This window comes from Elephantulus edwardii, unplaced genomic scaffold, assembly GCF_000299155.1.
Source record: "Elephantulus edwardii isolate Elephantulus edwardi_28Jun2011 unplaced genomic scaffold, EleEdw1.0 scaffold00013, whole genome shotgun sequence".
In the NCBI taxonomy this organism is placed as follows: Eukaryota; Metazoa; Chordata; class Mammalia; order Macroscelidea; family Macroscelididae; genus Elephantulus; species Elephantulus edwardii.
Genome location: NW_006399763.1, coordinates 31,107,851 through 31,134,987, shown reverse-complemented (window position 1 = coordinate 31,134,987; position 27,137 = coordinate 31,107,851). Strand labels below are relative to the sequence as shown.

General features: G+C 39.2%; 1 pseudogene; it reads right to left on the bottom strand.

Moving 5' to 3' along the window:
* Positions 1-1,869: 1,869 nt before the first annotated feature.
* Positions 1,870-2,384, bottom strand: LOC102855827 (annotated as a pseudogene).
* Between the last annotated feature and the right edge of the window lie 24,753 nt (positions 2,385-27,137).

The window sequence follows — 27,137 nt, the reverse complement described above, 5'->3', positions numbered from 1 at the left end:
TCCAGGACATATTCAGGCTCCCTTGAGTTGGAATTTACTCAATGGCAATTAACAGCAAAACCAGCAACCTCTCTAAAAAGAATTTTAAATGGAATATTTGAACGAGGTATTTAAAGACATCAATGGGGGAAAAGTAAATCCGGTACAAGTTCTTAAAACACTGGAAGAGAAACTGAAAGGAATTGAGTATATTTTTTTTCCTTTCTATTTTTGGTGTCTGTCAGATTTTATGATTTTATCCGGGTATGACTATAGGGCTTTGTAAAAAGAGCAAGAGCAAGGGCAGCTTGAGGAATGTCATATTGGAAAGGTGTGGGAACTGCAAAAAATTGGAACCCCCTCAACCACGTAGACTGACACAGTGAGCTGAGCAATGAGCTTGAGTGTGTCAGAGATCATGAGGATGACGCAGAATTGACAGGACAGGGCTCAGACCTTTTCTTCATAGGATTGCTATGAGTGTGCTCACCACCACCTAACTATAACAACAGACTACACAAAGGAGAACTGTCTCAATCAACAGTGTCTACAATTGAAAAAACAATTCCTATGAGACCAGACATGTCTTCCACTTTCTGGCACCTCTTTCTACTAATTCCAACACCAATTTTACTGCTCTACTGGGTCCCAAGTCCACTGAAATAACTCATTGAGCATACAGAACTATATGTAAGATTATGAGATATTTTTTTAGGGAAAAGTCAAAAGACTATAATTCAGTTTGACAGTAGAATACAATACTCAGACAGCACAGTTGCTGAAATATCCTCGCAGGCACCTCAGCCTTCAGCCTCTTGATTTTAGGTCAGTGTTACAAAGCTCTTAGCTCTGTCATTTATGGTTCTCCCCTCACTCCTCTAGCAAGCTTGGGCAAAGGATCTTAGCTCTGGTTCCATGGAGTAGCAGTCAACAAGATCAGTTCTGTCTTATGTCAGGTTTCTGGTTCTCTGCTTCAGCTGCTGTTGCTCCTATAGGTCCCAATCTATCTGAGTCACTCAAGAATCTTTGAATCCAAGGAAAAAGACTGTGGATTTTTGGTTTGGTTTTTTGCCCCCCTGCTCATGATGAGAGACCCAAAATATGTCACTGAATCTATTTAATTTAGTGGTCAGATTAGCCAATCCTCTTGTCAATAGGCTAATGTACCCCATTCTCATGTGCCTGCCCATCCATGTGGCAAAGTCAAACTCGATGGCTAAGAAAGCCATTTTGAACAATAAACCTTTGGCATCATAAGCTTATGGGCTACTCTTTTCAGTTCTTCTATTATATAGTTCAATTCTCATGTTATTATTGCTATGTGCTGTTGAGTTAACTATGACTTACGATAACCCAAGAACAGCAGATCTGCCCTATCCTCATCATTTCTGATGTACTTGAACTGATTGCTATAGTCACTGTGTTGATCCATCTTGGTAAGATTCTTCTCTGTTGCTAACTCTCCACCATTCCAAGTATGATGTCTTTTTCCAAGAACTGACACTTTGGATATACTGTATTTGTGCACATGCCTTGCCTACAATTCAGCCATTAGCAGTGATAGGATTGGTTGTATGATCCACAAAGACTGGTGTGTAATTTTTACAAAGTATACTTAATAAATGTACAAGGAATTTTTTTTTTCTTTCTGTGAGACTGCTTTATTGTAGCTCCAGATTCCACCCTTATCCACATCCGATTCTCCAGGGTCTTGGGGAAACCACTGCAGTGGGGGGCTATGCCCCCTCTCCGGGAGCCTGGCCCTGGGTCTCTGAAACCGGGGGTGCCTAGGCGTCCTTCCACCAACTCCTGGCCTGTCCTTGCAGCGGGCTGGCCCTCGGTCCTGGCCCTGGGTCCGTGGTGTCCACGTGGCGTTGCTGCCTGTTATTGTCAGTGGGGCTTGGGGACGTGGCTGTCCACGTAGAAGTTTCTGGTGATCTTGGGCAGGGTGAACTCGGCCCCGTCCAGCTCGGGGGTCAGCAGAATCTGGCAGCCCAGCCGGGAATTCTCCTCTCCTCAGGTGGAGGCAAAAGATCCAGGTGGTCTTCACTCACATACACATGGCAGGTGGAGCAAGCCAGGGAGGCTTCGCAGGCCCCTTCCAGGTCCACCCCGTGGCGCTGGGCCAGGTGGAGAACATTGTCCCCGACTCTGCTGCTCACCGGAATCCGTCTGCCTGACTGGTCTATGAACACCACATTCACCACCTCCCCAGGCCTCTCGGGGCCACCCGCTTCCTCTTCCTGTGCAGGGCACTAGCCTGTCGTCCGGAATCTCCTGGCTGTCACCGGTGCCGCCGCCTCCCCGGTCCCTAGACCACCCGCAGGTCTGCTCCACCAAGCTCCCCGGGTCTCCCGCAGCAAGAGCCTGGCATTCATGCCAACCCGAGCCACAGCGGCTGCCATGACGGGCGCCACGTGACCCCGGATTTTTTTTTTTTAAATTTGAGATTTTAATGAAAGTTTATAAAGAACTTGGATTTCCATTCATTCATTCATTATTGCACATTTTCTTCCCTGCCCCCTCCCTCCTAGTTTGCTTTTTTGGAAAAAAATTCTTTCCTTGTTATACAGTCCCCCACCATGCGAGTCCACCTTACCATTTAGCTCTTATTCTGGACACTCGTCATAACAATAATAGCTAATTATATATTACTTTTATACAGTTCTCTCCCTCATCTATTTCAATGCCATGCACATTATTTATCCCCTCTTTTCTTCGTTTTCCCCCATCCCCCATGTCAGTCCTGTTTTATAACAGTGGCGTTATGAAGTATTTGTCTCGTTTGGAACTGAGATATTTCACTCAGCATAATGTGCTCCAGGGTCACCTATTTTGTAGAATATATTATGAGTTCTTTGTTTTTTCAGTGCTGCATAATATTCCATTGTGTGAATTTACCACAGCTTCTCTATCCATTTGTTTGTTAATGGGCACTTGGGTTGTTTCCAACTATTTGCTATTTTGAACAAAGCAGCAATAAACATGGATGTGCACATATCCGCTTGGGTGGCAGTTCTGACTTCTTTAGGGTATGTTTCCAGTAGTGGAATTGCTGAGTCAATGGTATTTCTATTTCCAACTTTTTTTTTTCCATACTGCCTTCCATAGAGGTTGCACCATTTTACACATCCGCCAACAGTGAATAAGGGTTCCAGTTTCTCCACAACCCCGTCAGCATTAGTTGTTTGGTGCTCTGTTAAATTTTGCTTTTCTTAGTGGGGTGAGATGGTATCTCATAGTTGTTTTGATTTACATCTCTCTTAGAGCTAGATATTTTGAACATTTCTTCTGTGTTTGTTCACCATCTAAATGTCTTCTTTGGTGAATTGTCTGTTCATATCTTGTGCCCATTTTGCAATGTGTTGTTTACCTTTATCTTGTTGTGGTGCTCGAATATTCTATAAATTCTAGATATAAGTCTCTTATCAGACGTGCCATTACCAGATTTTTTTTTTTTCTGTTTGTGGCTTCACTTTTTACTCTGTTGGCTTAGTTTTTGGATGTGCATAGGAATTTGACTCTTAAAAGGACCCATTCATCTATTTTATCTTTTCCTGTTTATAGATACAAGGTGGTTTCTTTTTTAATATTCTTTTTTAGAAGTTATAATAAAATAGAAAAAATATATTATAGTAAAAATGTGCATCTACCAATTACCTCTCAAATAAGGTTTCCACTTATGTGGATCTACAATCAATACTCATGTTATCAGCAGTCAGGAAATAGGGAAATTTATTGCATTGGATACATATATAATCAGAGGCCTCTCAAAATTACTGAGGAACAATGATGTTAGTTAGAAGACTAGATGTGCCTAATTCAGGCCGTGGTATTTTTCTGTCACTTGCTATGATTCTGAGAGCTTGAAGAATGAATAAGGGTAACATCAGAAGAATTAATGCTTTTGATTTGTGATGTGGAAGAAAAGTACTGAATATCCCATGGACTGTCAGAAGAACAAACAGATATATCTTGGGGAAAAAAGTACAGTCAGCGTGTCCCTTGGAGGCAAGGATGGCAAAACTTCATCTAACATACCCGGGGCATTTTGCTTGTTGCTAAGTGCTCTTCAGTCTAGTATGACTCATAGCAACCCCAGGAACAATAGGTCTGAACTCTGTCCTGTCCTTCACATCCTTATCATTTCTGACATAGTTGAGTCCATTGCCACAGACACTGAATCAATCCATATCACTGAGGATCTTCTCTCCTTCTCTGAGCCTCCATCTTTCCGAGCTTGATGCCCCTTTCCAAAGAGTAGCCTCTCTTCTAACAGATATGCAAAAGATGTCATGTGAAACTTAATTAACTTTGTCTCCCAGAAACATTCTGGTTGCACTTTCTCTGATACATATTTCTTTGCTCTTTAGGCATTCCTTGGGATATTCAGCATTCTTCTCTAACACCACAACTCAAATGCATCAGTTTTTCTTCTGCCATTCTTATTCATTGTCAGTCTCTCACATGAACAGCAGGTGATTAGGAAGACTGTGGCTTAAATCAGGCACACCTTAGCCTTTAGACTGATATCCTTGCTCATTAGGACTTTGGAGATATCTCTGAGAGCAAACTTTCCCAATGCTATATTGTCTCCTTATGTCCTGACTGCTGACATCAAGTGTGTTGATTAGATCTGTTGTTGTTGTTGTTAAGTGCTGTTGAGTCATTGAAAACTTATAGCGACCCTATGAACAAAAGACCTGAACACTTGCATAACTTTGGTAGTTTCTTTATGTTCATAGAGTTTCCAGAGGCAAGCCATTTCAGAAGTGGATGCCACTCCTGCTTCCAAGCTTGTTTTAATCGGGAAGCTCCACCAAACACTGTCCACCGCGGATAACCATTATTGCATTTGGAACATCCAAGTCACCGTGTTTAGCATCAAAGCAAACACTAGTTACCTCTGTACAGCAGTGTACAGACGAGTGCTATGTCACTTAGAAGAATGTTTGACCAAAAACACTTTAAACCAGGCCTGAGTGCTGCAGATTAAAATCACCCACCTTTGGCTTTGTAGCATAACTTTCTATCCACTAGGCCAACATAGCTTAGATCTACATGACTGTAGATCTAAGTACAAAAAAACCCCCCACAAAACACAAACAAACTAAAAAACTCAGTGGTAACTTCAATCTTTTCTCCACTTTTCATGGTGTTACCTATGGACAGAGTGGTTAGAATTTTTGTTTTCTTGGTATTGAGATGTAATCCATATTGAAGGTCTTGATCTTCTTCATCAAGTGCATTAGATACTCTTCACTTTCAGCAAGTAAAGTTATGTCATATGCATAATGCAAGCTTCTGATGAGCCTTCCTCCAATCCTGATGCCACATTCTTCATAAACTTGAGCTTCTCTGATGATTTGTTTAGAGAGGTTATTTCTTGGAATGGGACAGTTGCTTGGCCAACTGACTGGAAGAGAGCCATATTTGTTCCCATTCCCAAGAAAAGTGATCAAACAGAATGTGGAAATTATCTAACAATAGCATTGATAGCACGTGTAAGTTAAATAAAGCTGAAGATCATTTACAAATAGTTGAAACAGTACACAGACAGAACTGCCAGACATTCAAGCTGACTTTAGAAGAGGCTGTGGCATCAGGGATGTCATTGCTGTTGTTGGATGGATCATGGCTGAAAATAAAGACTATCAGAAAAATGTCTATTCATGCTTTAGTAACTATACAAATGTATTTACCTGTGTGGATCATAACAAATTATGGCTAACATTGAGAAGAGTTGGAATCCCAGACACTTAAATGTGCTCACACAAAACTATTGTGTGAACAGAGTAAGGGAATACTGTTTTGTAGGTGCCGTTGAGTTAAGCACAACTCATAGCGATCCTATGAACAAAGATTTGAACCCTGTTCTATCCTGTGCCATCATCAGACTTCCTGACACACAAAAGTGTATTGCAACAGTCACTATGTCAATGCACCTGGTTGAGGGCCACCTTCTCCTTTGCCAACCCCTCACTCTTCCCAGCATCAAGTCCTTATTCAAGGAATAGCACCTCCTAGCAACATGTCCAAAGTATGTGAAGCAAAGCCTTATCATTCTTACTTTCAAAAGTACTCTGGCTGCATAATCTCCAAGACATATCTATTAATTTTTTTGGCTGTCCACAAATGCTCAGTGTTCTTCCCCAACATCACCCTTCAAAGGCGTTAATTCTTTTTCAGTCACCATTATTCATTGTCCAGCTCTCGGATGCATAGCTAGTAATTGGAAAAACCAAAGCCTGACTCAGATGCACTTTAGTCCTCAAACTGACATCACTACTCCTCAGTAATTTGGAAAGGTCCCTAATTGCAGTTTTCTCCAGTGCCATGTGTCTCCTTATTTCCTGACTGCTCATACCAAGGGTTTTAATTGTGGATCCAAGCAAGAAGAAGTAATTGACAGTCTCAATCTCTTCTCCAAACATCATGATGCTGCCTATTGGTCCAGTGGTAAGAAACTTTATTTTCCTGACATTGAGATGTAATCCATGCCAAAGGCTGCATTCCTTGAACTTCTGCAACAAGTACTTCAAGCCCTCCTCACTTTCAGCGAGAAAGGTTGTGCCATCTGCATAACACAGGTTATTGATGAGTCTCCCTACAATCCTGAAGGAGGAAGTTGAAGCTTCATTGAAAGAAATGGCAAAAATTAAGGTCCCAGGAATCGAGGGGACACTAGTTGACTTGTTTCAATTAACGGATACAGCCTTGGATTCGCTCACTATTCTGTACCAGGAAATTTGGAGGATGGCTCTCTGGCCAACAGATTGGAAGAGGTCCATATTTGTTCCCATTTCCATGAAAGGTGATGCTACTGAATGTGGAAATTATTGAACGATATCATTGAATCACATGCAAGCAAAATACTGCTGAAGGTCATTAAAAAATGGCTGGAACAGTACATAAAGAAGAACTGCCAGAAGTTCAGGAAGGATTTAGAAGAGGCCATGGCACCAGGAATATTATTGCTGATGTCAGATGGATCCTGGCCGAAAGGAAAGAATACCAGAAGAATGTTTATTTGTGCTTTATAGACTATGCAAAGGCGTTTGACTGTGTGTATCAGGACAAGTTGTGGCTGACATTGAGAAGAATGGGGATCCCAGAGCAATTGATTGTACTAATAAGGAACCTATACCTAGACTGGGAGGTTCTTGTGTGAATGGAGCAGGGGAGCACTGCAAGTTTTGGAATTGGGAAAGGAGTGCATTAGGGTTGTATTTTTTCTCCATACCTATTCAATCTGTATGTTGAGCAAATTATCTGAGAAGTGGGACTCTATGAGGAGGAGAGTGGCATGAGGAAGAAGGGAACACTATAAGTTTTAAAATTAGGAAATATGTGTGTCAGGGTTATAGCCTTTCTCCATATGCATTCAATTTGTAAACTGAGCAAATTATTTGAGAAGCTTTACTCTGTGAATATAATGTGGTATCAGGAACAGGAGGAAATTCATCAGTAACCTATGTATTGCAGTTGACAGAACCTTGTTTGTTGTAAGTAAGGAGAAGTTGAAGTGCTTGTTGCAGAAGATCAAAGAATACAACCTTCAAGATGGATTGTGTCTCATCATCAAGAAAACATACATTCTTGCCACGGGACCAATAGGCAGCATCGTAACAGATAGAGAAAAGTTTGAAACTGTCAATTATTTCATCTTACTTAGATCTACAATCAATACACTTGGTAGGAAAAGTAAAGAGATCAGGAGACATATTGGAGTGAGAAATCTGGCAGTCAGGGACCTCTCCAAATTGTTGAGGAGCAAAGATGTCAATTTGAAGAAAAAAGTGCACCTGACTCAGGCCATGGTATTTTCAATCACTTGCCATGCATCTGGGTGTTGGATGATGAATAAAAATGACAGAAGAATTGACACCTTTAAGTTGTGGTGTTGGAGATTAGTACTTGATATCTCATAGACTGTCAAAAGAAAAAACAGATATGTCTTGAAGAAAGCATAGCCAGAGTGCTTCTTGGAGGCAAGGTTGGTAAAGCTTTGTCTCTTATATTTTGGGCATATTGCTAGGAGAGGTTATTCCTTGGAGAGTAACATAGTACTTGGGGAAGTTCTGAAGGACAGTGAAATACAGGAAGATTCTCAACCAGGTGGATTGACACAGTGATTGCAACAATGGGCTCAAGCGTATCACAGATTGTAAGGATGGCACTGGAGAGGGCAGGGTTCATATCTGTTGTGCATAGGGTTGCTATGAGCTGTACTCAATTCAGTAGCACCTTAACAAGAAAAACAACAGTCAGAAGTTGAATTGTATCTTTTCATAAATTATGTATATTTTTGTAACAGCTAATCAATATAATTTCATCATACTAATATCTATCTATTCTGGTATCTATTTTAGGAGAAGAAAATAACTGATAGTACTGAGTCTTTTAAGCAGGGAGACAAATGAACACTTCTCACGTTCCCTGAGGCTGGCAGAGAATCATGAGAACAAAGGAGTAGATGAGAGCATTGATTTTTTAGTTTGGAACATGCCATTTTTTAAAGATAGTATAAGAAAACTTATCAATCCATGCACAATAGCTGAATGAAGCATGAATGCCTGTCATTTTCTTTAACTGCTTTAAAACATCTATGTGTGGAAAGTCATGATAAAAGACAAAGGGCCTCATCTGAGACCTCAGAGTTCTAGGTTTTCATCCCAGCTCTTCTTTCTTTTTTAATTTTTTATTATTTGTGTGTGTATATACCGTCAAATCAGATTTGACTGGTACAGGAGGAGATTTTTCCTCCTTCTCCAGCAAAGCATCTGGTGGATTTGAACCGCTCATTTCTGGGATTGCAGTGCAGCTTCTTGCCACTAGGCCACTAGAGCTCGCCCCAGCTCTTTTTCTTATGGATGAGTATGTGTCTGGCGTATTAACAAGAGTCCTCTATATATGATGCAGTGATACCTACATTTCTACCATAGGAGGGTTTTTATAAGGATCATAGAAAGTAATACATGGGACCATGTCTCATGAACCTAAAAGCCAAGGTCACAATTCACTATCACAGTGTTCCGGTGGTCAGACAGAAACACCTGGATGAATTAGGAGTCACCTGAAAGTCACAGATTCCTACAGTGTTGTTTTAAAAAGCTTAATCTTTTCTCTACTCGGCCTTCCTCACCTGCCCTTACAGCTCCCTATAACTAGCCAGGAGAAAACTGTACAGCTGAAATTTCATGTGTGGTGGACAGTTTACTCTGTGTGCACACTGGGAAATGTGGGCTGCCTGAGGCTTGCTGCAGTTCCAGGAGTAACTGGGGGGCTCAACATCTGGGAGAAGACCCATCCTAGGCTGTACATGATGCCACTGTTTCTCAACCTTTCTTTACTCCCAGACCCACTCATATTTTTGGAGAGTAGAGAGTCCTATTCTTGATTTGGCCTTATTAAAATATGATAGTGCTTGGGAAACCTTTTCAGATGCTCAAAGAACAACTACAGACTAAGCCTGCCCCGTGGACTGCTGGGATTAAAAATGTAGCAAATTTCTACTCAGCAGAAGGCTCCTGAAATGTTTGTAGCATCCGTGGGGCTCTGAGTTACTCCAGTTCAGGGTTCCAGATGTTGACATGCATTTCCCTTCTATTAAATCTGCCTTCAAAGAAGGCCATATGCACTTCAGTCAAACGTTTCCCCCACATATATTCTCATAAAGTTGCTCTCCAGCAGATCTCCTCAATCACACTCATGTAAATGTGGCTTTTTCTATGAGTACAAGAGAAAGAGTACATTTAAAACCTGGTTTAACAATAGCAAGTTTATATACCCCGCTGTGCTTTATACCGTGGATGGAATACTGCTGCTTGATCCTCAAGAGGTTGTCAGGTGGTGTCTGGACAGGCTTTCCTTGCCGTGAGAATCCATTATGCCACAGGGTTTAGGCTCAAGCATAAAAGTTGTTTTATAGATTTCCTACTCTAGGCTTCATTTCTACAAAACTTTATAGCTTTCAGAGTGCTTTCCTTGGATCCAGCTGAGGTAGACAGAACAGGTGTTATTATTCACATTTTTATAGATAAAAAAATGAAATCTTAGTTATAACTTGCAGACACTGAATATAGTTCACTAGCCTACACTCAATACTTTTTTACTACATTATTTTATGCTACTTATTTTCTAATTCTCTGATATACTGTAGTTTAGTTTTTCATCATACTCCCCAAATCATGGGAGTGGAACAGCATTCTTTTAAACTCTTTGAGAGTATAGTGAAATTCACATATAATTTGGGGAATTTTAAACCAAGATATTTTCCTTCCCACTAAATCGTGGTCCCCTACAAAAGATAGCAGCTGATACACTCATGGACAAATACACCCCTCAAGTAGGGAAGGGAGATAAAAACTTCAGGATGCCTTCCTGAATCAGAATACAGAATAGTAATCCTTCTTATCTTGAGAAAGGGTGTTCTGCTTACTCAGGAGGTCTGGGAAGGAGCCACCCCAGACATGTTGACCTAGGTGTAGAAGGGGATAGGATTATTTGGCAATCGTTTATACATGCATCTAGGCAGATGGAATTGGCATTTCTAAATCTTCAAAGTCAGTAGTTGTAATGCAAAGATCTCAGTTTACATAATTGTTATTGGGGAAGTACACAGATGAGTATATAGATATAGTAAATGAGCCTGAATACTGGTAGAGACTGGTTAGAATCAGGCTACCTTTATTAATAAGAGAAGAGTAGTCTTGACTATGAACTTCAGGGACTCCAGCACTGTGTCTCAGAGCATGATATTGAGGTCCAGAGTGCCTCACTTAAAAGATCTAGATCTATTGATAAGTTCCCATCTAATTTTTATAGTGTCACTGTTCTGAGGGCTTGTAGACTATTTTTTTATACCTACATGGCATCTGTTGTTTGAAAATGTGAGAATGTCATACAATAGTTTTCCAAATGAGACTAGGGAAAAACTCCAAGACTTATGTCATGGGTTGAACTGTGCACCCTTAAAAAAAGTGTCATCTTTGCTAGGCCATGATTATCAATATAATGTAATTGTTGTTGTTGTTGTTGTGTACCATCAAGTTGAAACTGACCCTCTAGTGGGTTTTAAGAGTCAGTAATTGCATGGGAGGAGAAGCTGGTAGATTCAAACTGTGTGCCTTTGGGACTGCAGTGCAGATTCTTACTACTAGGCCAACAGAACTCAAAAACAAAAACAAACTCCAAAAATCTTCACCATTGGGCCAATAGGAAATGTGATAGATGGAGAAAAGATTAAAGTTGGCAACAGTTTCATTTTACTAGGATTGATAATGATCACCCAGGATAATAGCAGTCAAGAAATCAAAAGACGTGTTGCATTAAAAAAATCTGCTGTCAAGGACCTCTTTGATGTTCTAAAAAGCATGGATGCCAGTTTAAAGACTATCTTTTCATCAGACATATTAAATCTGGATGCTGAGCAAATAGTATAAGGAGCTGGACTTTATGAAGGAGAATATGACAGCGGGATTGTGGGAGACTCTTCAACGACCTGTGTCACACAGATGACACAACCTTGTTTGCTGAAAGCAAGGAGAACTTAAAGTGCTTGCTGCAGTTCAAGAAATAGAGCCTTCAGCACGGATTACATCTCAACATCAAAGAAAAAGAATCTTTTTTTAAAAAAAAATTTATTATTTGTGTGTGCGTGTACAGTCAAATCAGATCTGACTGGTACAGGAGGAGATTGTCCCTCCTTCCTCGGCAGAGCATCTGGTGGATTCGAACCGTGCGACTCTGGGATTGCAATGCAGCTTCTTGCCACTAGGCCACCAGAACTCCCCCCCAAAAAATATCTTCACCACTGGGTCAATAGGCAACATCGTCATAGATGGAGAAAAGACTGAGATTGTTAATTTCATCTTGCTTGGATCCACATCAATATCCTTGATACCAACAGTCAAGAGATTAGGAGATGTATAACATTTAGAAAGTCTGCTGTCAGGGACCTCTCGAAAGTTCTGAAGAACAACCACATCAATTTGAAGACTCAGGTGCCCCTCATTCAAGCCATGATCTTTCCAATCACCTGCTATGCATCTGGGAGCTGGACAATGAATAAGGATTATGAAAGAAGTACTGATATCTTTAAGTCATAGTATTAGAGAAATGGACCGAATACCTCATAGACTACCAAAAGAACAAACAGATGTGTCTTGGAGAAAGTGCATCCAGAGTGTTCCTTAGAGGCAAGGTTGGTGAAACTTTGTCTCACTTACTTCGGACATGCTGTTAGAAGGGCTGTTCCTTGGAAACAGACAGCATGCTTTGAAAGATGGATGGTCAGTGAAGAGAAGAAAACCCTCAATGAAGTGGATGACCTGGTCTCAAGTGCATTGGAGATGATATAGGTGGTGCAGAATAGGACAGGGTTCATTTCTGTTTTTCAAAGGGCTGATAGACTGAACTTGATGTCACCTAATAATAATAATTCAAGCCATGATATTTTCAATTACTTCCTATATGTCTGAAAGTTGACCAATGAATAACAATTACAATGAATAGGTTACGAGGAGATGCAACAGCACTGGCTGGGTAATTGTTCTGATCTGATGAAAGGAGATTTTCCTAGGATATGGCCTGCAACAACTTTTATCTCTTGTGAGATCAGAGGGAAGAGAATGCAATCAGAGAGCAGAGACTTCAGCATCAACAAAAAAAAGAAGGTGAAGAGTGGAGCTTGTCTTTTGGACCATGGTTTCTGTGCCTGGAAAGCTCTTGACAATGTGTAGGACAAGACACAAGGAGATCTTCACTAAGGAATTTGAGATCTGCAGATGCTGAAGGAAGCAAGGACTTTAGAACAGATTTAGACAGAAAGACTTCCCTTTGAGTCAGCACCCTGAATTTGGACCTCCAGCCTCCTAAATGGTAAGATCCTTTCTATTTGTTAAAGCCATCTCTATTGTGTTATCTCTATTACAGCAGCACTAGGCAACTAAGACAGCATAGAAATTTTTAATCTATTAGTTTAAAATTCTTTATAAATCTATTTTCCTCTTCCTCAGACTCTCAGTTGCCAATAAGATGGAGAAGAGAATGATTTAGTTTAAAAACATATATTCATATATATATATAAATATTAACATATAAATTTATATTTATATATATGCATATATGCTTATATATATGAATATGTATATATAAATTTAGTTAATATATATATTAAGAGCTCTAGTGACACTGTCCCTGGTGTGTTGTGCTGCTAACAAAAAGGCATGCCTCTCTGGCAGCTTGAATCTACCCCAGGCTCTTCAGGAGAAAATAGACAAAGATGAAGATTTCCCCGTATTAGGATATATAGCACTGAAAATACAATAGCAGATGGCTATGCATTGGAATCAACTCAATGACAGTGAGGTTTTGAGTGAAAATTCAGACAAACAGTGCCTCTTTCTGTATGTGTATGTGTGTGTGTGAATTTTAGGGTGTTTACTAGTCGACTTGCTCCACTAGGAGAGGAAAATACTTCATATAGTTGAACTGAAGGCTGTAGTAGAGGTCAGAAAATATGACAATACTAGAACAAATAGGAAGCCATAGGTATTTTTCCTTCCTTGCTCTTGCTTCCATTCTTGCTTGCCTAAGGATCTTTCATATAATGGACGTCAGCGAAAGTGCTTTCCTCCAGGAGGGCAGTCCACGTGCCTACCTTGTGAGCCTCCAGGGGTCCCTTTGCTTCATATTTAATTACCATAAGACCTTTTGCATTTGCCCCATGGTGTTTCCAGGTTTTCCCAGAAGCTGTGCTGTAAATCTTCCACCCACTGAAATCTTTTGTATATCCCTCAGCCAGAATAATTGGGAAGAAAATTATGTTCATGTTATTTCAGTTGGAGAAAGTGCTAATAATTCAGGGATCTGTGCAGTGGGACACAGAAATCCATTACTTTTAGGGTTAGCTCCATATTCCATTGACCTTGAGCAACTCTCTGGGCCTCTGAGAAACGGATTGGGCTATGCAATTTTAAATGTCACCAGCTATGATTTGCCCCTTAGTTTAGCACACACTTATTATGTGCCTACTACGTGCTTCCCAGGCAGCCTGGTGGTGCAGTGGTTAAAGAACTTGGCTGCTAACTAAAAAAATTGTCAGATTAAAACCACTAATCTCTTCTCTTAAGAAATATGATGCAGTGTGCTTCTGTAAAGATTTACACCCTTGAAAACTCTACAGGCAGTTCTATACTCTCCTATAGAGTCACAGTGTAAAAGAATTGACTCACTGACAGTGGGGTTATGATTTCTTTTGCTTTGGTTTTTTTTTGGATGTGCTGTCCTTGGTGTTGGGATGTAATAATGAACCAGACAAATGTAGTCTTGCCTTCATGATGCTTTCATTAGGATAAATTATTGAATTACTTTATAGTTCAATTTCTTTTCACAGTTTAGCAACCATACTTGACAAATTCTCTTAAAAAGATTGGTGGTATGTGCTCAGAATGGATTAAGTACAACTCATAGTTGCACTATGAACAAAAGATCTGAACCCTGTTATATCCTGTGCCATCCTCACACTTCCTGACACACAAGAGCCCATTGTGGCAGTCATATTGTCAATCAAATGGGTCTTCTTCTCCTTTGCTGACCCTCCTCCCTTCCCAACATCATATCCTTCTCCAAGGAATAGCACCTCCTAGCAATATGGCCAAAGTATGTGAGGTGAAGCCTCGTTGTTCTTGCTTCCAAAGATCACTCCATCTGCACTCTCTCCAAGACATATCTGTTCATTCTCTTACCTGTACATAGGATGTTCCGTGCTCTTCTCCAACACCACAGCTCAAAGGCATCAATTCATTTCCTGTCATCCTTATTCATTGTCTAGTTCTCAGGTGCATAACAAGTGATTGAAAAGACTATGGCCTGAATCAGATGCATCGTAGTCCTCGAAATGACATCACTACTCCTCAGTAATTTGGAGAGGTCCCTAACTGCATATTTCCCCAGTGAAATACATCTCCTTAATTCCTGATGCTTGTACCAAGGGTATTAATTGTGGACCCAAGCAAGATGAAACTGTTGACAATGTCAATGTCCTCTCCCTCCATCATGATCTATCTGTTGGTCCAGTGTTAAGAAACTTTGTTTTCCTAACATTGAGATGCAATATCATTCTGACTTATAAGTCAGAGGAAATACAGTAGTGGAAATACAGAGGCCTTAGTTGACAAAAAAAAATCTTATTATTGGAGCAAAATGCATATGCAACTATGACCTATTACTTGCTATTAACTCGGAGTTCTGATTCATAGGGAGTTATGCTGATAACCCAAAGGCAGTGTCTCTCTGGTAGTTCAAATCTACCAGCAGCTCCACCAGAGAAAAATTGACAGTATCCTCTCCTGGGATTTACAGGCACTGAAAACCCACTAGGGTACCATATGTGAGTTAGTTAAGACTCTATGATAATGAAATGAGTTGAGGTTATATGCTAAGTATATAGCACTATGGGCTTAGTGGTGTCTCATTTTGGGTAATCAAGTTTATTACTTTTGTCCTGAACTATCAAGTAAACTGTAGATGGTTTTCCTTCAGAGATTTGTAGTCTTCTTACCATCACCGTACTTTATCAAAAGAGAGCACATATAGACTACATTTGAAATTAGAAAGGAGGTGAGTCAAAGTAGACTACTTCTTGATGAAGAAGGTTGAATATAAAGGGAAAACATATGGAAAGAGTAATACCAGTGATTTAATCTTTTTACTACATAAGAGAAGGACATTTTATAGCCACTTATATTATTTTGAAGTAATGAAATATTTTTCTAAGTGGGAAATCATGTCATCTGTTATGCTTGAGTAGGCTTAATCTAAAGAGAAGCAAAGTATTTCATATGTTTTTATGAGGAACTTGAAAAAAAAACCCTATGACTCACCATCTGGTATATTTTAAAAATCTGCTCTGGAATGTATATTTTACATATTTTCTGGATGTTGGATTTTACTGCCAAGCATGCCTGTAGACACCTCTGTTTCAGAGCCACGTGTTTAGATGAGTGGTGAAAGAGAGCAAAACCTAACAGCAATGCCCCTCAAACAACAAACAGTCTCTGCACCATCCTTTGTTTACTTGGACTGCTTAACACAATATCTGGAATCATGGTGCATGGAGTTGACATGAGTCAGAGCCAACCTAATGGCAGCCAACAACTAAAATGTTCATGATAATTTCTGTGGGAGAGTAAGTCCTTGAACCTCAAATTGTTAATTTTTCTGAGCGTATATACTATTTTCCTTGAGTTATTTGTGTTTCCCTCTCCTCCCCATTTAGTAGGCTCAGGTTTATGCTTATCTTATGTATAACAAACCTGAATGTAGCCTGGTCTTCCACTGTCTTTATTATTATTGACAGGTTTGAGTCACTGTTAAGCTTTTGCATCAGCCCATCTCACTGGAGGTTTCCCAAGTCTTTGTTGGCCCTCTCCTTTACTGTGTGTTCTTGGATGGCATACATAAATGGTTAAATGTGCAGCTACTATCTCAAAGGCAGGCAGTTGGAACCACTCAGAGATGCAAGGGAAGACCAGCCCAGTGATTTCTGCTGAAAGCACACACACAGCTTTGAAAAATCCATAGAACGGTTCTATTCTACGTGCATTGACTTGAAACTGACACAATGACATCTACCAATAACAACTGCTTTACCAAACAGGATATCCTTTACAAGCCATTGATCTTTTCAAGTGGAAAATCATCATCACAAAATATCCTCTTCTGGCTCATCAGGGCTTTTGTTGGTTATTTTTTGGAAGTAGATAACTAACCCATTCTTTCCATTCTATCTTCTTCTGGAAGTACCACTGAAACCTGTCTACCATGGGTGAACCTGTTGGCACCAACATATTGGAGACATTTCCACGCCAGCATTATCAGAACATGAAAGCTGCCATATCATATGAAAACCTGACAGATGATTGATAGTTTCCTTGGGTAAAGAAGTAAATATTTACATGTAATAATTCAAATGAACACAAAAAAATAGAAATTTTGTCTTCTGTAATTGATATCATCCTACCTTAAAGTACTATATTGTGCTAATGTGAAACCTATACTTGGACCAGGAGGCAGTCATCAGAACACAGCAAGGAAACACTGCATGGTTCAAAATTGGAATGGGTGTCTGCCAGGGATATTTCCTATCTCCGTACCTTTTCAATCTTTATGCAGAACAGATTGTCTGGGAGGCTGGGCTGTATGAAGAGAAATGTGGTATCAGGATTGGAGGAAGACTCATCAACAATCTGCGTTATGCAGATGGCACAACACTGCTTGCTGAAACTGAGGAGGATCTGAAGCGTTTGCTGTGGAAGGTCAGGGACTACAGTCTTCAGTATGGATTAGAGCTCAATGTCAAGAAAACAAAGATTCTCATCACTAGGCCAATTCACAACATCATAATGGATGATGAAGAGATTGAGATTGTTCACAGCTTCAGTTTGCTTGGCTCCAGGGTCAACACTCTTGGCACCAGCAGCCAGGAAATTAAAAGACATTGCGATGGGAAAGTCTGTGGTTAGAGACATCTCTAAAGTACTAAAGTGCAACGATGTCAGTCTGGAGACTAAGGTGCACCTGATACAGGCCATGGTCTTTGCAATCACTTGTTATGCATCAGAGAGCTAGACAATGACTACAAATGATAGAAGGGGAAATGATGTCTTTGACCTGTGGTGTTGGAGAAGAGTATTGAATGTACCATGGACTGCCAGGGAAACGAACAGGTTTGTTCTGGAGAGGGTGAAGCCGGGCTGCTCCTTGGAGGCAAGGATTCTGAAGCTTCACCTGACATACTTTGGACATGTTGCAAAGAGAGACCAGTCCTTGGAGAGGGAGGTCATGCTTGTGCGGGTGGAGAGACAGCCCAGGAGAGGAAGACCCTCAATGAGATTGATTGATTCAGTAACTGGGGTTATGGGGGTAAGTGTGTCGGAGATAGTGAGATTGGCAGAGGATAGGACAGAGTTTAGGGCTATTGTACTTAGGGTCTCTATGGTTACAGACGACTCGACGGCACATAACAGCAACAACAACAACAAAGTACTAAATACTAAAATAATGGTAAAAAAATCCTCTCACATTTATAAAGATGTCTTGATTTCATATTTGGGGAATACGTTAATTTAAGGTTCCAATTCTGTGTTATCTCTTTGTCTCTTTTTCAAAAGAAGCTCTGGTGGCTGGGTGATAAAGAGTTATTCTCTTAACCCAAAGGGAAGCATATTGAATCCACCAGCTGCTCCACAGAAGAAGGGTGGGCAGTCTCCTGTGCAATTGACTGCCTCTGAAAACCCATTGTAGGGTCAACTAGGAGTCAGTTCGGACTTGCCACAGCAACTCCCTTTCAAAAGGTCTCCTTCCCTTTGACATCCTCTTTAGAGAAAGCTGCTCCCAGCCTCATTATCATAGGAGTGAAGACGCTGGCCTAGTTTGTGTCCTTTAGGATCTTCCTGGAAATAGCTATCAACCTACCAAATCATCATCTCCTGAGTGAGACTTGTACTTCCTAGTCTGTTTGTGTACTATGTGGCTACCTTTATTGTTGTTCATGGATTTTTCAATCACTTTCAAACAGGACTGGCTACAAGTTTTACAAGATCCACTGCAAAATAGCATTCTGTGGCTCTTTTAAAAAATTGATTGGTAATTTCAACGTGGCAATATAAGAAGCATTAAATAAAGCCTGAGGTCCTTCTCAGTGCAGGTTATTTTAAACTTTTCTTCTGTACTGAGTCTTCAAATATTACAACAAAAATCCCTCAGTAACTTGTCAGGGAGAGACCACTTTAAGTCCTTAAGAAATCAGTGAGTGAGAGACACTGAGTGGGAGACGAAAGATTTTTTATTTTTAATGGGGTAGGGGAGAGCATGAATGTTAATAAATCTTGTCTTTGACACATGCTTTGTTGCTGAATTCTTACTTGTTAAACTTGTCAATGGTTGTTGTATCTCTGAGCTTCCAAACCAAATTCCCTGTAATTTGCTTTCTCTTTTTGCAAAGGTAAGCATCCTATTATTCAGGCAGCTGATTTCTCTGTGTTATGTCAATGAAAGGGACTTAAAAACCCTTTATGGGAAAGAAGTGTCTCCTCTTTTCATATTGCAATAGGACATGAATTTTCCTGTTTGTCTCCTGGTCTTTCCATATTAACCTTTTCGGCCGCCTCTGCACTCTAATCATGCGACAGTGTCCTAAAGCATTACGCTTTAATAGAATATTAAATGATGTACTTCACTGTGAAATGAGAAGTATTCTTTGGGGTAGCAAGGTTATTTTGTTTGCATGGGAGCCTAGCTCATTAAATATAATTTAATAAGTACTGATAATTCAAATGAATTCTGATGGGTCATTTCCATCTTGGTTTTAAAAAGAAAGGAAATATGTTTATGATATAAAGCCGCTAAAATACAGTAAAACTGAATTAGAAGTTAGAGTTGTTGTGTTTTTGGGTGCCATTGAGATTTCTCCTATTATAGTCGCCCTTTGTACAACAGAGTGAAATCCTTCCAGATCCTATACAATTCTATCTCTATTGTGCTTAAACCCATTATTTCAGTCATTGTGGTAATTCATTTTGTTGAAGATCTTCCTATTTTTTGCTGACTTGCTACTTTTTAAAGTATGATGCCTTTCCCCAGACCTTTTCTGATAATATAGGGAGCTCTTATATAGTAGTAAGGGTTAAACTGCCAACCTACAAACAATTATAATCTGGCAGTCTTCTCCTGTGTGATTACTGCCTTTGAAAATCCACTGTAAGGTCAGCTATGAGCCAATTCGATTCCACGGGCACATTAAAAGAAAAACACCCTCTGATAATATCCAAAGAATAATCTTTGCTGCTACAAATAGTAGCTGCATGGACTGATATATGCACACCCTTAGGTATTGTAGCATTATTTACAATATCAAAGAGATGGAAACAGCCCAAGTGTTTATTAATGAACAAATGAATAAAGAAACTATGGAATATCATACAATGGAGTATGATAGAACATTATTAAAAGAAAAATATTTCAGGAAACATTGCACAGCATGGATGGAACCAGAGGACATGAGGCTGTTGAATTGTTAGCCACAAAAGGGCAAATATTGTATGAGGCCACTATTGTAAAACCCTTAAGACGCTTTGGTGGGCTGGTGGCAAGGAGCTGCACTGCAATCCCAAAGGCACACAATTCAAGGCCACAAGCTGCTCCGCAGGAGAAGCATGTGCAGTCTCCTCTCTTGTGATTAACTGCCTCTGAAAACCCACCAGAGGGTCAGCTGTGGATTGGTCTTGACTTTATGGTACACAACAACAAAGAAAGGTTTACACACAGAATCATTCTTTCATGGTTACCAGGAATGAGAAAGGAATGAGTAAAAATCAGTTAAAATAGAATTGACGTGGCTGAAAGGAATGGCAATATTCAATAGGTTATCTGACATTGTAGATATTGAAATTAATGTTATGAAACAAAATGCATATGTGTAATTGTGGAAAACCCCATTATAACTTGTTAATTTCAGCCAAATCACAATTTTTAAAAAAGTTCTTTGAAAATCAGAACACGTTATAGAAGTGTTTTGAAATGTAAGGTAAATGTTCTGAAGCATAAGGTTCATTATTAGTCTGTGCTGGGTGTCCAGAGAGAAAGAACTATAATCCCTCCTAAACCAGAACCTATCATCAGATGGGGAAAGTAAGAGAGAAGAATAAGCAATCACAGTATATTTTGGTTAGCACTCTCTCAATGAAAAAGGGAGAACACAGTTTAAATATATGCTAGAAGCACCTTACATAGTCAGTAGTTGCAGGCGGTCAGTAGAAGCATTACCTGGGAATACTAACTAGAAGAAACATTTTGTAATTCAGGGAAGAAGTGAGCTTGGTTTGTTTGAACATCAAAATAGAGTGGATGCAAGTGGTGGTAGTGTGTCTGATGTTTGTCTACCTAACCTGGGGTCCAGTACAGTGAATCTAAATGTAGATTCACTATTCAAAAATTAGCCAACAAGGTTTTTTTCTTTTCTTTCACGTTTTGTCTTTATTTTTCAACTTTCTATTTAGCATCAGGGTGGATGGTGAAGAGACTGACATTATTCACAGCTTTAGTTTGCTTGACTCCACAGTCAACACACTTGACACCAGCAGCAAGGAAATTAAAAGATGTATTGTGATGGGGAAGTCGCCTGTTAGGGACCTCTCCAAAGTACTGGAGAGCAGTGTTGTCACTCTGGAGACTGAGGTGCACCTGATACAGGCCATGGTCTTTGCAAACACTTGCTATGCATCAGAGAGCTGGACAATGACTAGGGGAGATAGAATGAGAATAGATGCCTTTGAGCTGTGGTGTTGGAGAAGAGCATTGAATATATCATGGACTGCTAAGAATAGGTTCATCCTAGAGAGGGTTAAACCGGTCTGCTCCTTGGAGGCAAAGATTCTGAAGGTTTGTCTGACATACTTTGGACATGTTGCAAGGAGGGACCAGTGCTTGGAAAAGGACATCATGCTTGGAAGGGTGGAGAGACAGCGCAGGAGAGGAAGGTCCTCTTATAAGGTGGGTTGATTCAGTGACTGGGGTAATCGGGATGGATGTGTCAGAGACAGTGAGATTGGCACAGGATAGAGCAGCAGTTAGGGCTGTTGTACATAGGGTCTCTATGAGTTGTAGGCGACTCGATGGTACATAACAACAACAACAACAACAACAACAACATTTAGTATGTGTACCTTAGGGCTTGAGTGAGGTGGGTGCAGATCCTCATAGATGCCTGGGGCCCCACACTGCAATTCTACACCTGCAGCCAACTCTCTTTGGACCTGTGCCTACTATCCTGCTAAGGACAGAGGAAAGCAGTGGTAGTTAGGTGTGTGTGTGTGTGTGTGTGTGTGTGTGTGTGTGTGTGTAATAGAGACAGAGAGACAGACAGACAGACAGATAGACAGACATAGGAAGCTTGGTGCAGAGAATCTATGCTGGGCAATGAGGAGATGACAGAAAGTGAGAGTGGAGTATTTAAGGCCTGAGTGCAGCCGTCATTGTCTCATTGACATGTATTTACAAAACACAAATGCAAAGGCAACAGTATTAAAAGCATTTCAAGATGGTGGTCCTCTGAGGACAGTCTTTTACAACTGCAATGGTCTTAGTCCAAGCGAGCTAGTCCTACTGGTAGAGGGTTATTTTCTTACGTTTGGGAATAAAGTGCAAACATTATATGAATATGCATGATGCCAAATCAATGGATCATTTAGGTCACGTCAGAGGATCAGTGGAGGATTTTTTCCCTCTTCCCCTTTTTAAACAATTATGGACATTAAGCAAGAAATAAGTGATTAAGTATGCAAGGGAAAATATATATTAAAGACTTTACAGCCGTTTTAAAAATGGTTTCCTCTAAGGGGAGGGATTAATTGTGTAATTAATATTTTCTTTTTTGCTTATCTGTGCTTCATAATGGTTCTAAAATGAATATATATTGATTTTTCAACAACAAAATACAGTAAAATAAATTTTTTTTTCATATTGCTGCAAGAGTTTTCTCTAGGACTGTTCCAGTAAGGGAATGCCTCAAAAGTTGTGTACACAACAGATTTGCATGTATCAGATCATTATCCTCATTTTTTCAAAGTAAGCCACTTAAAAACAATTACTAATGCATTTGGTTTTGGTTGCTTAAAATTTCTTTAGCAAAGTATTGGTTGATAAGAATTCTTCTGTGTTTATAAATGAGATTGGGTGATTATAGGCTATTCGTTTAAAATTAGAGATGGCTCATGCAGAAAAGGAATATGTCTACCTCCCTCCAGTTAACTGATTCTTCAACTTTTATGGGAACACGTAATTTTTGAGAATTCAGCTTAAAATAAATTACCTTTGGACAAGAGGATTGAAACTCTAAGAACAGTTTTAGACTCTTGAATCTGATTAAGCATTTAATATCAAAGATCTGCTCACCTCATAAAATGTCCTCCTTCCCCCCCCATTCTAAAAGATGGTGTAAGATTGAAACACCTTTTCTTTAGATGGTTGTTCTAGCCTTTCTGTATTACCTTGAATAATTCTTAATGGGTGGCCTAATGGCAAGAGTCTGTGCTGCAATCCCAAAGGCACTGGGTTCAAGGCCACCAGCTGCTCAGCGGAAGAAGAATGGGCAGTCTCCTCCTATGGGATGATTAACTGCCTCTGAAAACCCGCTGGAGGGTCTTCTATGGGTCTCTTCTGACTCAACTGTAAATAACAACAACAACATAATTTTCACTGGTGGCAGAGTCGTCATTAGCTGTACTGTTAACCTAAAGGCTATGCACCTCCAAGGTGCCAATTGACCAGCTGCCCCACAGGAGAGAGATGTGTGGTCGCCTCCTGTTCCAATTTACAGCCTCCCTCACCCTCCTGGTGGACAGTCACTATGAATCAGACCAACCCAAACGGCCTTGGGTGAGTATACGTTGATAGGACTGTTACCAGTTTTGTATGTGCTTTAAAATTTATTGGCCTACATTTTTTAAAAATCTTTTCTGAATCTAGTTATGTTTCAGTTTTCCTTTCTGATATTTTTGCTTTTTTCTTCTCTATTTTTTTCCCTTCTCACAATTGAGAGGTTTACTTTAATAATTAGTGTGTTTGAAGAGCTACTTTCCCTAATTTTAACCCTTTCTGTTTTATCTTTAAAATTTTTTTTACTTCTTTTTGCTGTTTACTATTTTCTTTGGATTATGCTATTTGGTTTTTTCTTGTTACCTTTTTAAACACTGATCATTTTGTGATCTATGGGTTATGTTTCATTAGTACTACTGCTTTGATCACCTCACTCATTTTGATGTAAAGTGTTTGCACTACAGTTTAACTTTTCTAATTCCACTGTAATTTAACATGTAGGATTAAATACACGAAACTCTTAAAAATTAAGTTTTGTTATTGGTTTTTCTTAAAATACAGGTTTATCAAGACATCATGTGCATACAATAAAATGTACTCAATTTAGTATGTTTCAATGTATCATTTAATGAATTTTGACAACTGTAAATCATGATTCCATCATTAAAATAAAGTTATAAAATATTTCCATTACCTCATTACATTCTCTTGTGCTCCTTTTTGATTAATCCCCTACCCCCATACCCTAGTCCTTGGACATCAGCAAATCTGATTTCTGTCCCTACAGTTTTGCTTTGTTATTGATTTTAATTTATTTACACTGTTTCCAGGGGATGTGAACTTTATAAGAATGATTCTTTGATATTTGATGAAATTTGCTTTTGACTTATTATGTGGCCAATTATTATAAAGTATATTTGGTTTTGAATTGCTTTATGTAGAGCTTTCTCTATATGTCAGTTACATCAAACTTGTTTATAGTTTTGTTCTAATCTTCTCTCCTTACTCATTTTCTCTCTGCTTTGCCAATCAATTTCTGCAAACGATATATTAAAATCTCTCTCTATGGTGGTGTATTCATCAATTTTTCCTTGTAGTTTTATCAATTTTTTTCCTCATATATTTTGAAGTTAGGAGCTTACAAGTTTAGAACTAAAATATGTGTCTAGTGAATCAAATTCTGAAAAAATTTTATAATGACAACAACTTTCTTTAATATCTAAAATTCTTTCTTCTTAGTGTCCCCCCCACCCCCTTCTCTGGTATTAATCCAACTTTCTATTGGCTAGTATTTGAGTAGTATGTGTTTCTAGCCTTTAATTTTAAGCATTTATAAGTTTTAGATTTTATGAGGTAATTGTAAAAACAGAGAACTTAAAGGTGTATTTAATTTTTAATTGAAATTGAATATGTTTTACTAAAAAGGTTAGATGATTTTAACATCTTTGTAATTTTAAGAATAGAAAGTATTCATCATCTTATTATTTGTTTCATATTTTGTTATACTGTTTACTTTTGGGCTTATTTTTAGTTTGTTATATTTTCCACTTCCACCAGATACACTGATGGAAGTGGAAAATGTTAGATACATTACTGCTCATTTTTAGAATCGCTACTCTTAAGTCTTATTCAAAATCACCAAATCTAAAACTCACTGCCAGTTTTGATTCCTAAGTGACCATCCATCAATTTCTGAGACTGCATATCACAATAAAGAGACTGCCCATCTTTCTCGGAAATAAGCAGTCTTTGGGTTCTAAGTGCAACTCTATGGACTTCTTAATAGGTGCTGTGGAACTGATTAAAACTTACAGTGACCCTGTGAACAACAGATAGAAAACTTGCTTCCATCTTCACAAGCTTCATCATGCTCAAACTTAAGCTTTATTTGTGTTGTTTTTGAGTACCATAGAGTGGGAAATGACCCATAGCTGACTCTCCAATGAGTTTTCAGAGTCACTTAAAAGGCATGGGGAGGGATGGCCCATGGTGAATTTTAACTGCGTGCCTTCAGGATTGCTGTGCACCTTACCAGCAGGCCACCACAGCTCCCTTTGAACTTCATTAGATCTATTTAATTTATCAAAGACTAAATTTAATGTCTATCCCTCTTCCTGAATAATAAAATAACTGTAGAACTCTTGGAAAATGATTAAACAGTTATATTTTTGTTTTCCACTGTTTTAACTCTAATGTCTTTTAAAAAACCTTAATGTCTTTTTAATATAATTCTCAAATATTTGTTTTGTATATCATTCAGATTTATCCACACATTCATGGGTTCTTTTTATGTTATTTTTTTCAGCATTTCAGATGTTCCTGCTGAGATCGGGAATTTCTTCTTCTTGGAATAGACCTCTTATACCTTATTTTAATGATACTGTCTTGGTGGTCAGTGCTGCTAATTGGTCCTTGTCATTTTTGGCTGTGCATGATGCTACTGAGCCAAGGTGGGTGATTTTAATCTGCAGTCCTCAGGCCTGGTTCTAATTGTTTTTGGTCAAACATTCTTCTAATTGGTATAGCCCTGGTCTGTCCATTTGCTGTACAGAAGTAACTGGTGGTTGCTGTGGTGCTAAACACTGTGACACTGATGTGTCAAATGTCATAATGTTTACTTACAGTGGACAGTCTTTATTGGAGCTCCCTGATTAAAATAAGCTTGGAAGCAGGAGTGGCATCCACTTCTGAAATAGCTTGCCTCTGGAAACCCTATGAACCTGGAGGAACAAAGAAAGTTATACAAGTGTTCAGGTCTTTTATTCATAGGGTCACTGTGAGTCATCTATGACTCGACAACACTTAACAACAACAACAACAATAACATACAAGGCTAAGTAGCTATTTGTTCTGAATATTTGAAATTATGAAGTTGCTTATTGGCTTCCATTGTTGCTATTAGGTCTTAGGAATCCTTATCTATAAAAAAAAATTCTGGGGAATTCTTAACCACCATTCCTACAAACACCACCTCATCTCTATCCTAGTAATTGTCTTCTTCAAGAAATCCAATATGATGTCTTGTTAGAGCCTTTATTTCTACTCTCTATATCTCTTAATCTCTAGTTTATATTGCTCATCCCTTTGTGTAACGTCTGAGGCAATATTTGAGGATTTATCTTCCAGGTCATGTCCATCTTTTCACTGCAGTTTACCTCTTCACAGATCCAGGCTTTATGCAAGGATTTTTCTTACCTTTTTTAAAGCTCAGCATTTGGGTTCTGTTCTCCAAGAGGTTCTTGTTAAAAGCAAGTTAATAGGTCAAGAATAAGAGCAAATGCCCAAGGGAAACCAAATGTCATGTCAGTTTATTATACGTTTTTCTCCCCAGTTTCATTTTTGTCTTCAATCAGTGGGAATTTTTTTAAATTTTGTGCTCTCAGATACACCTTTAAAGGAGTTGCAATCTGTGAATAAGAGTTGGCATCTAAGAACAACAGTTTGAACTTGGTGGCAACAGATTTGAGTTTTTTTAGTTTGGAGTATGTTACCCAGTATTTCTAGGTGTTTTGTAGTGGTGGTGGGATATACTTTTTGAAGTGTATTTAATTTGACAAAGGTACCCATAATTCAGGCCATGATATTTTCAATCACTTGCTGTGTTTCTGAGAGCTGGACAATGACTAAGGTTAACAGACAAACTGGTGCATTTGAGTTTGAGGAAGAGCACTGAACATCCTAGGGACTGTCAAAAGAACAAGTGGATATGTCTTGGGAAAATTACAGAGTGTTCCTTAGAGGCAAAGATGGTAAAGCTGCTTCTCACATACTTTAGGGTG